This window comes from Porites lutea, chromosome 1 (assembly GCF_958299795.1).
Source record: "Porites lutea chromosome 1, jaPorLute2.1, whole genome shotgun sequence".
Taxonomy (NCBI): domain Eukaryota; kingdom Metazoa; phylum Cnidaria; class Anthozoa; order Scleractinia; family Poritidae; genus Porites; species Porites lutea.
The window spans coordinates 26124682-26136297 of record NC_133201.1 but is presented as its reverse complement, the minus strand read 5'-3'; the positions used below and the strand labels follow the sequence as shown (position 1 = coordinate 26136297).

Genomic DNA, 11616 nt, shown 5'->3' with positions numbered 1-11616 from the left:
CATTTGACGACGAGAATGCGCGCGGAAAGAAATAAACTCGACTTCCGGTGGCCATTTGTCGCTCAGCCATTGGTCAAGCCAGTTGTTTGATTTGCGCGCCGCCGTCAACTGACGTTCCCTTTCTGTTGCTTAATAAGCCTATTATTATAATGATGGGGACGAAACTATGGTGCATGCAATACTTTCATTGTTATTGAATACATTTACTTCTGTAAAACGTGAAATTTGTACCACGTGACTATTTTTTTCCTTTTCATGTCGTTTACTGTTCATTACTTCTACACAAAAATTAGTGTTTTCACATCATTTTTATCCATAAGAAATGTTTTGGACTGTTTTTATCTCCTCGTTTTTTTTTTATTTTGTGAAATTCTCAAATTAAATCTGTCGTTTGCCATAATCATAACTCTAAACCTCTCTAAAGTGAGAGCGTACTTATTTGCCCTTGAATTGTTCATTGTCCGTACTTCTAAAGTGTTTGTTTCACGGGTCGTGAAGGAATGACTGGTTGACGTTAAACAGTAGTTTATGGGCTGCTTTGAAACATTTCAGTTAAAGAAAATCCGCGTAGTCCTAAGATTTGTCCAAACTTGAAACGTGCGTGCAGAGAATTGTTTTGGTCATTAAATTTTCATGTGAAGGATAACAGCGCCTGCGCAAGTCAAACATTCATTTTGTTGCAACCTGTTGCCGCTCGCCGAATTTTTTTTTTTTTTTTTTTTTTTGCCCACGCCGATTTTTATCTCCTTTTTCCCCTAATGCGGAGCCTGGTTTCAGACTAGTTGCAGCGAAGTGTATCGAAACCGGGGGAAAAATATTTGTGTGAATAGTTTGACCTAATTCAGACTTGATCCAACCGTAGAATACGCAAGCATAAGTAAATTTGAACACGTTATTTCTGTCCTGTGTAAATTGTTGTGCATGTGCTCTCTGAGACACTAGGTTCGCAGTTCAGCACCTTAAACAAGTTTACGAGTAAAGTGAAAGCTTTGTTGCAAAACGAGTTGCAGGTTTTTATTACCCCTTTTTTCCCCCTAAGTCATACTTAAAATAAATCAATAAAATCGAGTATACTTCGCAAAAGAAAATTCTGAAACTTTTCTTTTTCCATCTTATTTCATTATTAACAGTGAAGGAGGACATTGTTTCTATGAACAAAATGTGGTTTCCGATTAAAGTGAAACGGTGATAGCTTGTACCCAATGAAATTTTGTTGGACAAGATCAAAGGGAATTTTTTCGGTCACCGGAGCTGACCTCTTAACCCCTGCAAAACGGATTTGCAAATCATTGTTGTTGCGAAATGTTTTCAGTTACCAAATACTCTTCAGTTTTCTTTTAATCATTGGCTGTCTAGTCTCAAAGTAACTGATTGTGGTTTTTTTAAAATCAGTGTTCAAACAAGGACCTCATAGCAGTTTCGCGGCAGTTTGCACGCTCCATAGTGTCACCTTATAGTGCCTAGTTCGAGGCTAGTTGTGTTGAGACTGTTTATTACATTTCTTATTACGGTACGACGATAGTTTATTCATAACAACGCCCAAGTTAGTGCTTATGCAGTTTCATAATGTTTATAATTCTATATTACAGTGCCGCGTGCCACAGCGATTTCAATTTCGCAGTTTCACATTTTGTTTTCGGTAAAATACCATGAATGTTTTTTCCGGAAAAAAATAACCTCAACGTGTCATGCCTTTTTTATTTGTTTTCCCATCTCTTTTCCTTTCCTTTTTTTGAGCGAGAAATTTTACTCTGGGTAGGCCGTCACCACCAAACTAACCTGAGATCAGGCCCAACTTGAGCGGTTCTCATACATTCTCTCTAACGGCTACCGCTGAAATTGGGCCTGATACAAACTATTACAAGTTTGCGCTCGTTACGGCCATATTTTGGCCGTAACGCTGATTGGCTGTTAGAACAAACATTCTCATGAAAAAACATCATCCAATTACATCGCAACTATTCGATCACATGACTTTCCAAAGACTATTTATTTACAGCCAATCGATGTTCCTTCCATACCATCATATCAAGGTGTGGTTGAGAGAAAAAAGCGAACTGGAAGGAATCCCTGAGGTCACCCTTCGTAAAGAATCCAGGTAAGCTAAATAATAAATAATCGACTTTGCTTAGCTACTGTTGGTCCTAATTGTACATCAAATGATTTCGTATCTCTATCACATTATGTGCCTACAAGCATGGCCAAACACTGAAGTGTAATTTGCGCAAATTTTTCCCGTTTCATCACATATTATTCTCTTCCACGAGAAGATCAATAAAGGACTAGGAATAATTAGAGTGACCCATTTGCAGTCATTTTCCAGGTAACGTGGAAATAACAGCCTTTCGTCGTAACTTAGACTAGGCTGCGTTTTCTGGGAGAATCCAAAAATAGATTTAATTTTGTAATCTCAGATCATGTGGATTCTTCACTACCTAAAAAACGGAAGATCCGAAAAAGGATCATTTACCATGACAACGGCATGTCCTCGTGTTCCAAGTGATGAGAAAAACAGAGGAAAAACTGAAGAGAACAAACTGATCCTCGCGGCGGAAAAGCAATGAAACTACGTATGAACATAAGTACAATATGTGTATATTTCCACAGAGTCCAGAGAAGATGTGTTTGTTAGAAAATCAAAACCCGTCGAAAACCTCTGAAAAAATGGGTTATTTTGATCGCGTTACAGTTTCGTTACACACTCTATAGACCGCAAACCAAGAGACTGAGGGCTCGCAAGATCGGCTTACACTTGGTGTCTCGGTCGCCCTTCGGGCGACGTGCCGTGCGCCAGCGAGGATATGGCTTGCGGTTATTGATTTTCAAAAAGTCGATCTGGGTCAGATAAGAAGCGAAGAAATCGTTTGTAAACACTAGATTCATAAAGATCCCATTGGGCTAATTAATCGTGCTAAGCGACAGGTATAGACATTTTTCATTTATTCTCGCAAAACTCCTCTGGACCCTGTGATATTTCGGCTTGAAACACAAAAGTTTCTCAAATAGAACATGCCAAGTAAGGGTTTAAAAACAGTCTACAAATGTAAATAGATCACAAAGATGGAGTGATGTTTAACTAATTATGGCTCAAAGTTAAGGCACCACCAACATGTCATACATGTACGGCATATGTTGTGTACCATTTTTATTCGGAAAACCGTTGGTCAAAAATACTTTTTTCAAATCCTTTCCCCCAAAAACGTTCAAACTGTGAATCTCAAAAATCGGGATTTGTATTTGATCCGAGGAATCCACCCAAAGCGTGGACTTTCTGGATTTATGATCCGTGCTTGGTTTCCCCGCCCCCCCCCCCCTCCCCCCCCTTAAACCAAAAAAAAGAGAACGAAAAATCCGGTTTTGGACAAGGAAATCCGGATAAGGATTTTCCAACAAAAACGAACCCATGATTTTTCCCTCTTCCAGCCGGCACGGAACACAAATGGATAAATTTATTGAAACGAGAAGCTTGACTTCGATTATATACGTTCTCCATGTGTTTTAAAAACATAAAACATGAGAATTGCTAATTCTTTTGGCCTTTTTCACGCGGAATTTGGTAAATTTGACGATTTGGCATGGAAAAATGGCGAAAGAGTAGGTAACTTTCTTTAAGCCACGTTTCCAATTTCCAATATAAATTGGGCAAACAATGAAAAATATCATTCTTACCGTTATGTATATAATCAACCAAGAGAACATGAAAGGCAAAACCGTTTGCGATAACTAGACATGCACACTTAATTCCGTGAAAAATATCAAGTCGTGAATAAAATGACTTTGATTCCTTGAATCCTGTGCGCCAATGAAATTTTAAAACAGGTAAAAGGCTCGTTAAATCCCCTTGGTGTATTTGTCAAGTTGTTTGTTCCCAAAGCAGGACATTAGTCAGGAAACATATGTCCTAGTAACGGGGGAGGTGGGGGGGGGGAGCAGGGTACTGTGGTATTTTATTGATTTAATACGTGTACTTCTTAACCAAAAGACTGTCACTATGTAAACTTCAACCCTTCATATGTTTTGTTCCGATCGTAAATGGACAATTTCTTTACAGCCTATCACACGAAAATTTACAACGCAGACATATAAAGAGGACTTTTCCCCACCGTGAAGCAATCGCGAGTAGAAATTTTAAACACCTGACCACTTTAAATGTAAAAGATTTAGAAGAGTATTTAATATTTCTATAGCAAAGCTACTGTCAGCTTGGTTTCCCGCACCATTCTTTCCTGTGCGCCTCGAGTGAGGAAAAAGCCCTAGGAACGAGATTGGGAGAAACTGGGGCTCATGATTCCCGGAACAGCGGGTGTTAATCGAGTCTAAGTCTACAGCAAAGGATTCTTAAAAATGTGCTGCAAAATTTTATCACATTTGGCGCCACGATTTAAAGAATATCATTGCAAGGTTCGTTTCGCAATTCCGTAATTGTAGAGTCTAAGGGCAAAATTTGCGTTACCTTAACTGTAAAAAAACATTTTCACTCAGTCTTAAGAAAAGTGCTTGGATATTTCTTGAATGTTTGCAAACTGATCTCTAAGACTTTTTTTGTCATCTTTTATTTTTTTAGAAATGCTGTGTTATGATTGTTGGCGAAAGATTCGGAAATGTGATTAAAACTATGTTGCTAAAGGTTTCAAGGTTTGTGAATTCTGCACACAGTTCAATCATTTACTCCCCTCCCTCAGAGTCTAGATTTATGCAGCTCTCAGGGTGCGGTGGGGCATTTTCACACAACAATGGGAGTTGTACTTGGACACTTAACTTTAACTTAACCAGTTCTTGAGGCATTTCATCATTACCCAATCTTAATTAATGAGAAAATAAATCTACTCTAAATATGACGATGACTTTTCTTTAGGTTCAGGCCAGTTTGTCTCTAAACCAAAACAGTGCGTAATGAAGTCATCTGACTCCACTGAAAAAATTGTGGCTGGTAAATATATTCAGTTTCAATAATAAAAAATCTTAAGAGGAACCAAACACATGCACTTGGTGAATTTAGTGTCTAATGAAAGCGCTATGAAGCAAACTAAACCATAGTTAACAAGTACCGCTGCATAATGATGATGCCTTTTACTGTTGTTTTTCTTGTATGTGGAAGTCTAAGATCATGCCGCAGAGTCAAATCAAAGCAGCTAGTGAGAGTGATGGGCAAGTACTTGATTTTGACGACCCCACTCTAAAAGATGAGAATACTTATAACGTGGTTAACAGATGAGTGTTTAAGGAAAGAGGCTTCATAATATCATAACATAAGGGACGAGTGAAAAAAGAAAGCTGGCCATATCCCCTAAGTTTAGATGTTTTGGCAATTCCTTCTGTACATGTAATCGTCGGCTACAACACATAATTAAATTTTACATAAGATTTAACACAGAGACTGTTTTAAGAACTGCTAATAAACATTAACAATGACGTTGGAACTAAAGAAACCATAAACATATTTTAAATCGACGATCTTAGTGAAAAAAAAAAACGGTAATATGAGGATGACATCAAGACCTATCTAAAGCAACAAATCTTGGAAGAAACCAGTAAGAAAACAAAGACAGAAACCAAACCGAAATCCATGGAAACCGAAAAACCACAGACCACAAAGGATCGAAAGGGACAAGTCATTCACATATCACACTCTAGTTTCTGTAACGCACTTCTGGATGTCAAGTAACTGAGCAAAGAACCGAAAAGTTTAGCGAGTAAGGATCGAGTTGTGCTTTGCGTTGTTTTGTTTTGTTATACTTTGCTGACGGCGACGTAAGCAAAACAGCAGCTTTGCGCGTGCAGCACACTATTGGTATATTATTTTTCCTCCAACCATGTAGCATGAGTAAACAGCTACCACTGGTTTCCCCGCGAAAAGGCCGTCCGAGGAAAGAGCGCTGAAATTTTATATTCCAATACTGATGACGTGTCACTACCTAGATCTGGGGAGTGCCTCTGGTTGGTACTGAACCAAGCGTGCCGCGTGGCAAATTTGCTTCAACCAATCAAAAGAACTATTCATATCGACTGAGTAGTGACGCATCATAGGTATGGAATTTCTGCTCTCATTTTTCAGAGGTCATTTTCTCAGGTTACCAACATATGCTCATCTACAACTAGTCTCCTTCGCAGTAGCCTGCGAAGCGCAGACGCATTTCCGGTCGTCGCTTCTCTCCCTCCGAATCTCCCTCCTATTTTTCGGAGGGAGAGAAGCGACGACCGGAAATGCGTCTGCGCTTCGCAGGCTACCTTCGCAGCCGTTATTAGGGTCGTCACTCGTCACGCAACGCTCCTCCCCGGAGGAGCGTTGCGTGACGTGATGTTGATGGATGTAGAAGTAATAAGGGATGCATTAAAAAGCACTGTAATATGAAAAGCCTACAAACCACTTTTTTTTTTTTCATAGAAACCGAAAAGCGAACACGTTCTTAAGTGTATAACGTCCCAACCGCTTAGATGCTAAAACTGTAAAATTTCAGGAGAAAGAAAATCGGAAATCGGTCTAATTAATTGCTAAACCCTTAAAAACTAGCTAAAACTGAGGGTTGTCCAATACTCATCATTGAGAGGAAAAAACCTAAAAGAAAAAATTAACAATGCTGCCTCATGCGTCTGGGTAACACAAATGCCTGAGCATCAGAAGTTTCCATTCTGGTCTTCACATCCTGCTATTTTAGTTATCAAAAAATCTAATAAAAGAGCAAGTTCGCACAGGACGAGAACGTAACAAAAATTAAAATGTTCCTGAAATTAGTTCGGCTTTCCCAAAAGTCACATAGATCAGTTATTCCTAGAAAAAGAGATGGATATCAATAACATTAACAGTTTTCATGAAGTGATTGGTTTTGATTTTCAGCTTACAACTTGTTTAAACTGTTTATATTTGATTTTAATTCCTTGTTCACTGTTTATGTCCACAAACTCTTTGTAATTTGCGCATTAACAAGTACAGCACTTCAAACGATGTTCTGAATATTGGTTTAGATGGCATTAGGGACCATTTGAGCTTTTAGTAAAACTATTTTCTTTCTTGAGATGGGAAGGGAGCACTAGCTAGAGTTAACCATAACGGTAGAGAACAATGATTAATTTTAGTTAATGAGGCTTGACTCTTTTTACCGTAGTAAAGGTAACATCTTCCAAGTTTGAGCCTGAATGCAAATTACACTGCACTAACAATATATTCTTTCAATTTTCTCCACCATTTTTAGCGATAGCAGAGGTTTACTTAAACGAAGGTAATGAAGCGTACAGCAAGGACGAATACAGCAACGCCGTTTACTTTTATACTGAGGGAATTAAAGTGAACTGCAAGGACAAAGATCTAATGGCTGAACTGTACAGCAACAGAGCAGATGTTTACTTTTGCTTGGGTGAGGGTTTTTTGTAGTTTCTCGTAAAATAGTTTTTCTTTTATTTTGTAGTCTTTGGATTAACTCAAATATAATCGAACCTCCAGAAAGTAAGTGACTATCCCAGCGACGAACGGCTTATTGGTCGTTTGCAGGGTACAATCAAATAGTCGGCTCTACCGGGCTTGACATCTAATTGTTTACTTTCTCTAACAACGCGTTCCTTTTTTGCCTATAAAGGGACCTTTTCCAGCCACAAAATCACTTTCTTTTGCTCGCAACCACACGAGCACTAACTGCTTAAAGCAACTGACGAAGGAAACCATCTTCGATTTTGTACCGGTTAAAGATCAGACCCGAGAATTAGTAATGGGAGACTTACAATAACAGGAAATATTATCCGCTTGCTCAGAAAGTGTCCTGATATCTTACCATCTGTCTAACTGTATTTATTTTTTGGGGGGAAATGTTGCGCTTGGGATAGATGGTCACTTTTGAGGCTTGGTCGCACATCGGAGGTTTGTCTGTATTAGAAGGTGTTAGTTGCGCTTGTTCAAAAACAGCAAGGGTATTACTATTCTCATTCGTATAAAAGCCGCCGCGTGACGATTTAATCAACTAGATTACTGCGTGCTCCCTCGGGAAGCAGTCTATTGGTCCTTTACGGTCCCCAGGGAAATTCTCAGGCCTTTTATACGCCCTAGCAAACAAATTCGCCGTCTTCTCGCAAGTCTACTCTACAACGGGCAAGCAAGTTTCCTACCCTCCTCCCCTTCAGCGGCGCTGGCAAATTCTCTCTATCAGCCCACCTTATGCCTTATGCAAAATTTTTCACCCATAACTTATCCATCAAAAGGCATAGGGTGGCTTTTATGCGAATGTGAATTAGTTACTGATTTAGGCCAATTCTGTGCTAAAGTTGGTGCCTTTTAATCCATGTCCATCTTTGCTATCCTCAGCAACAGACAACAGGAAACAGTTTCAACGCCTAAATCTAATCTAGTCTTAAATGATAAAACTGTACCATGTATCTTTTTAATTCATTTAAATTTGATGCTGAGACATGTTTAAGGGGGTAGCGTGGCATAGCGCCCCTTTAAGGATAAACTATAAAAAATACAAATGAAAAGGAACACGGCAGTTCACTGATTTCTTCGCCCTGCTTGTAATTGTAGCTAGCTACTTGTTTCGATTTCATATTTGTGACAGGCTTGGTACTTTTGAGTCACTATATTTGCTTTAAATTCTTACGCATGCCTTACCGTTTTAATTATCATCAACCAATGGGCTTTACTCTTGAACAATATAGGAAGCTACTGTGACACAATGATATATAGATGCAAAAGCAGCCACTGACATTCGACCATTATTGCTTAAAGCAATAATAGCAGGTAGTAACCGACCTTAGTCACGATACCAGCCATCTTTGCACGCGCTCTAGGATAGACGGGATAAAAGCAATGTCACATGGTATTTCAGGGGGTAAACAAGTAATAAATTTGCCAATACGTTTATTTTCTCAACACGATACGACAATTTAAGGCAACAGTTAAATTTGAACAAGTTTCACATCATTGTTGCTTGCTGTGAGGACATATACGTTCGCTACTGCGTTAAAAAAAAAAATAACAACGACTGACTTCTACCAATCATTAATTTGCAATTATCGTTTTTAAGATAAGTACTTCGTCCTTTTTCGTTGTCTAGAATAAACAAACTCGACCGCGATTTCTTGTATTGACAGATTTTATCACTTGTTTGTCCCCTGAGAAAGCAAGTGAAATTTCTTTTTTATGTCATCAGACCTTTTGCGCGTTCAAAGCTGGCGGGTATCGTGAATAAGGTCTATTTTAAAAGTCACTGAAATATTCTCTCAGAACCATCAGCAGAGTATTGGGTGGGGGTGGATTCAGCTGCGTTATGCGCGTTTAACCTTCGCAACTACCTGTTAGAATTTTCTATTGTTTTCAAGCTATATTAAGGTTAAGTTAGGAAAGACGTTGTTAGGGTATACTGCAGATGATTCCACCCATTTTGGCTTGGAGTGAAGCAGGGCTATAGCAATAGAGGCTACTTCTTTGTTTTTTCAATATTATGTTGGCTATCAGGAGACTGCAACACCTTGCCTTGCCATTCGCCCTTTGCGCTCGCAAAAGCTTCATCTGTTCATAAAACCTGGCTACTGACCAGTGAAGTGCTCACATCACCACTCTCGGCTTTAATTAAAGAGGGCGTAATCACTATAATGCATGAAAAATGTTTAGACAATGAAAAAGTGTTTTGACATATTTATGGGAAAGAAGTGTAACGAAACTTATAAGGTTTGATTAATGTCTGTGTTCTTTGAGGAAGATTGCTTAAAAACCGATGATTGTGACATGCGCTTAAGCTTAAACAATGCACTGATACCTCTCTTTCCCTAGTTTAAGTCCATTGTGTATCACTGAGGAGGCCCTAGCCGCTTACGAAGTGTAGCGCAACTTACACAAAATACTGGTAAACTGTTTGAGATAATGCCCCTAAAAAACGGAATCCTTATATGTCGTGAATGTGGTTCTGATTTTTCAAATAGCTGGACAATATTAATACTTACTAGGTTTGGGTTTTCTTTAACAGTTGTGTAAAAAAATAGGAATTAGCCATCAGTCTCATCTGGGCGTAAACTAGAACAAATTTTAAACTGAGTCAGGGTGCGTTTGACTAATTATTTTAAATATTTACACTTTTTCAGGAGCGAATGCCCCTGCCAAACTGAACTTCTTCGAGGAGACCATCAGCTGGTGCAATCAAGGATTAGCAGTATCCTTTTCCTCTTTACCGTCATTGGTAAAAGCCGATGATCAGCAGCTGTAGTAGTTCTTGCTGTTGTTGTTTTTCCATTATTTTATATACTTTGTCACTCTGGGATTCAGCGTCGTCACGTAGTTAGATCTAAAGATACGAGTCCGGTTTGAATCCAGCCCGCGTAGTTGCCTGATGTACCAGTCAATTCTAACACCGCCCATCCCCCCGGGCATATCCCAAGTTTTTGACTGGAGTTTTTCTCCGCACAGTGGGGAATTTGACCCAAGTGGGGCCCGCGCCCAGTCGAGCATTTGACTTTCATGTCAAAACGCTTGTCAGCGTCGCAAGCAAAAAGAATTTCGCAACTCTTTCCGCATTCAGCATTTGCACCCACAGACGTCCCAAGCTCACGTTACGAGTTTGGAAAGTAAATTTTCTTTCTCACAAGAGAGTCAGTGTGATCTGGTTTCAACGGTTGCTTGTAACGCGAGAGTAGGAAGTGATTGACTGTATATTTATGAGTGTCTTTCTCGTAAACCATCATCCCCTGCGAGAGTAAATATTTCTGCCGTCATTTCAAGACCAAACTTCATTTAGACTTGTGAAAGCAAAGTCCCAAATACTCTAAGAAACTATTTGGCTGAACTTGAGGTATCGCAGGGTTGATCTTTTAATACAGTTCCCTGCTAACAGAGGCTTTTTTTTCATGGAATATCAGGGAAAAGAGGCGTCTGCTGGTATAGAATTAATAAAGTGCTTATTGCTCTTAGAATTTTCATGATCAAGGAAATTTTAATTATATTGCTTCATCATTATTTTGCATGTTCCTTTTGTTACTAATAATCTGAGAGCAAACTTGAGCTGAACGAAATTATTTATTAGATTTTCCCAAGACTAATTCAACGTCACAGCAAACAACGTCATTTACCTTCAGAAAATGATCCCTTTTTCCTGTGAGAAGGTGAAAAGACGCCACGACAAAGATGGTTCTAGTTATTCCTGAATATATTTAGGTAAAAAATTAGCTCAACGCTAAATGCATAAGTTGAAAAAAAAACTTGAAGTCGATGCGCCGGTTCAACTAGCAGTCATTTTACAGTTTGATATTGCCGGGTGTGATGTGCGCGATGATAAAACTATCTAGGTGACGCAGTTGGAGCATATTACGTGGGTGCTGACTTTGTAACTGGGTTTCCCCATACAAAAGTGGTCCAACTTATATGTAACAAACACATGCAAAAAAAAATTATCAGCTGCGTTGCACTGAAAACAGACAAAAAAAAAGATCTTCACCACAAATTTGGGTGTTTGATGAATGCAAACTTTTAGCTTCCAGGTTATGCTTCTTCACTTCAATTTTAACAGATTGACAACGACAACAGTCTGTTGTTGGAACTTCGCGAACTTGCAGTGACATGCGCCGACATTGATAAATCAGAAACTAGTTCAGGAACTAGAGCCATGGATAAGAAGGTGCGTATCTTGTAGTATTTCTATAACA

The 11616-nt window shown here is 39.0% G+C and overlaps 1 protein-coding gene across 1 annotated transcript in view; it reads left to right on the top strand.

The window, feature by feature from the left end:
- LOC140947076 (leucine-rich repeat-containing protein 23-like) overlaps positions 1-337 on the top strand; it is a 12084-nt gene extending 11747 nt beyond the window's left edge. The window contains exon 11 of the mRNA XM_073396161.1: positions 1-337. This exon is cut by the window's left edge and continues 306 nt beyond it. The gene's annotated coding sequence lies outside the window, so the exon portion shown is untranslated.
- Positions 338-11616: the final 11279 nt, after the last annotated feature.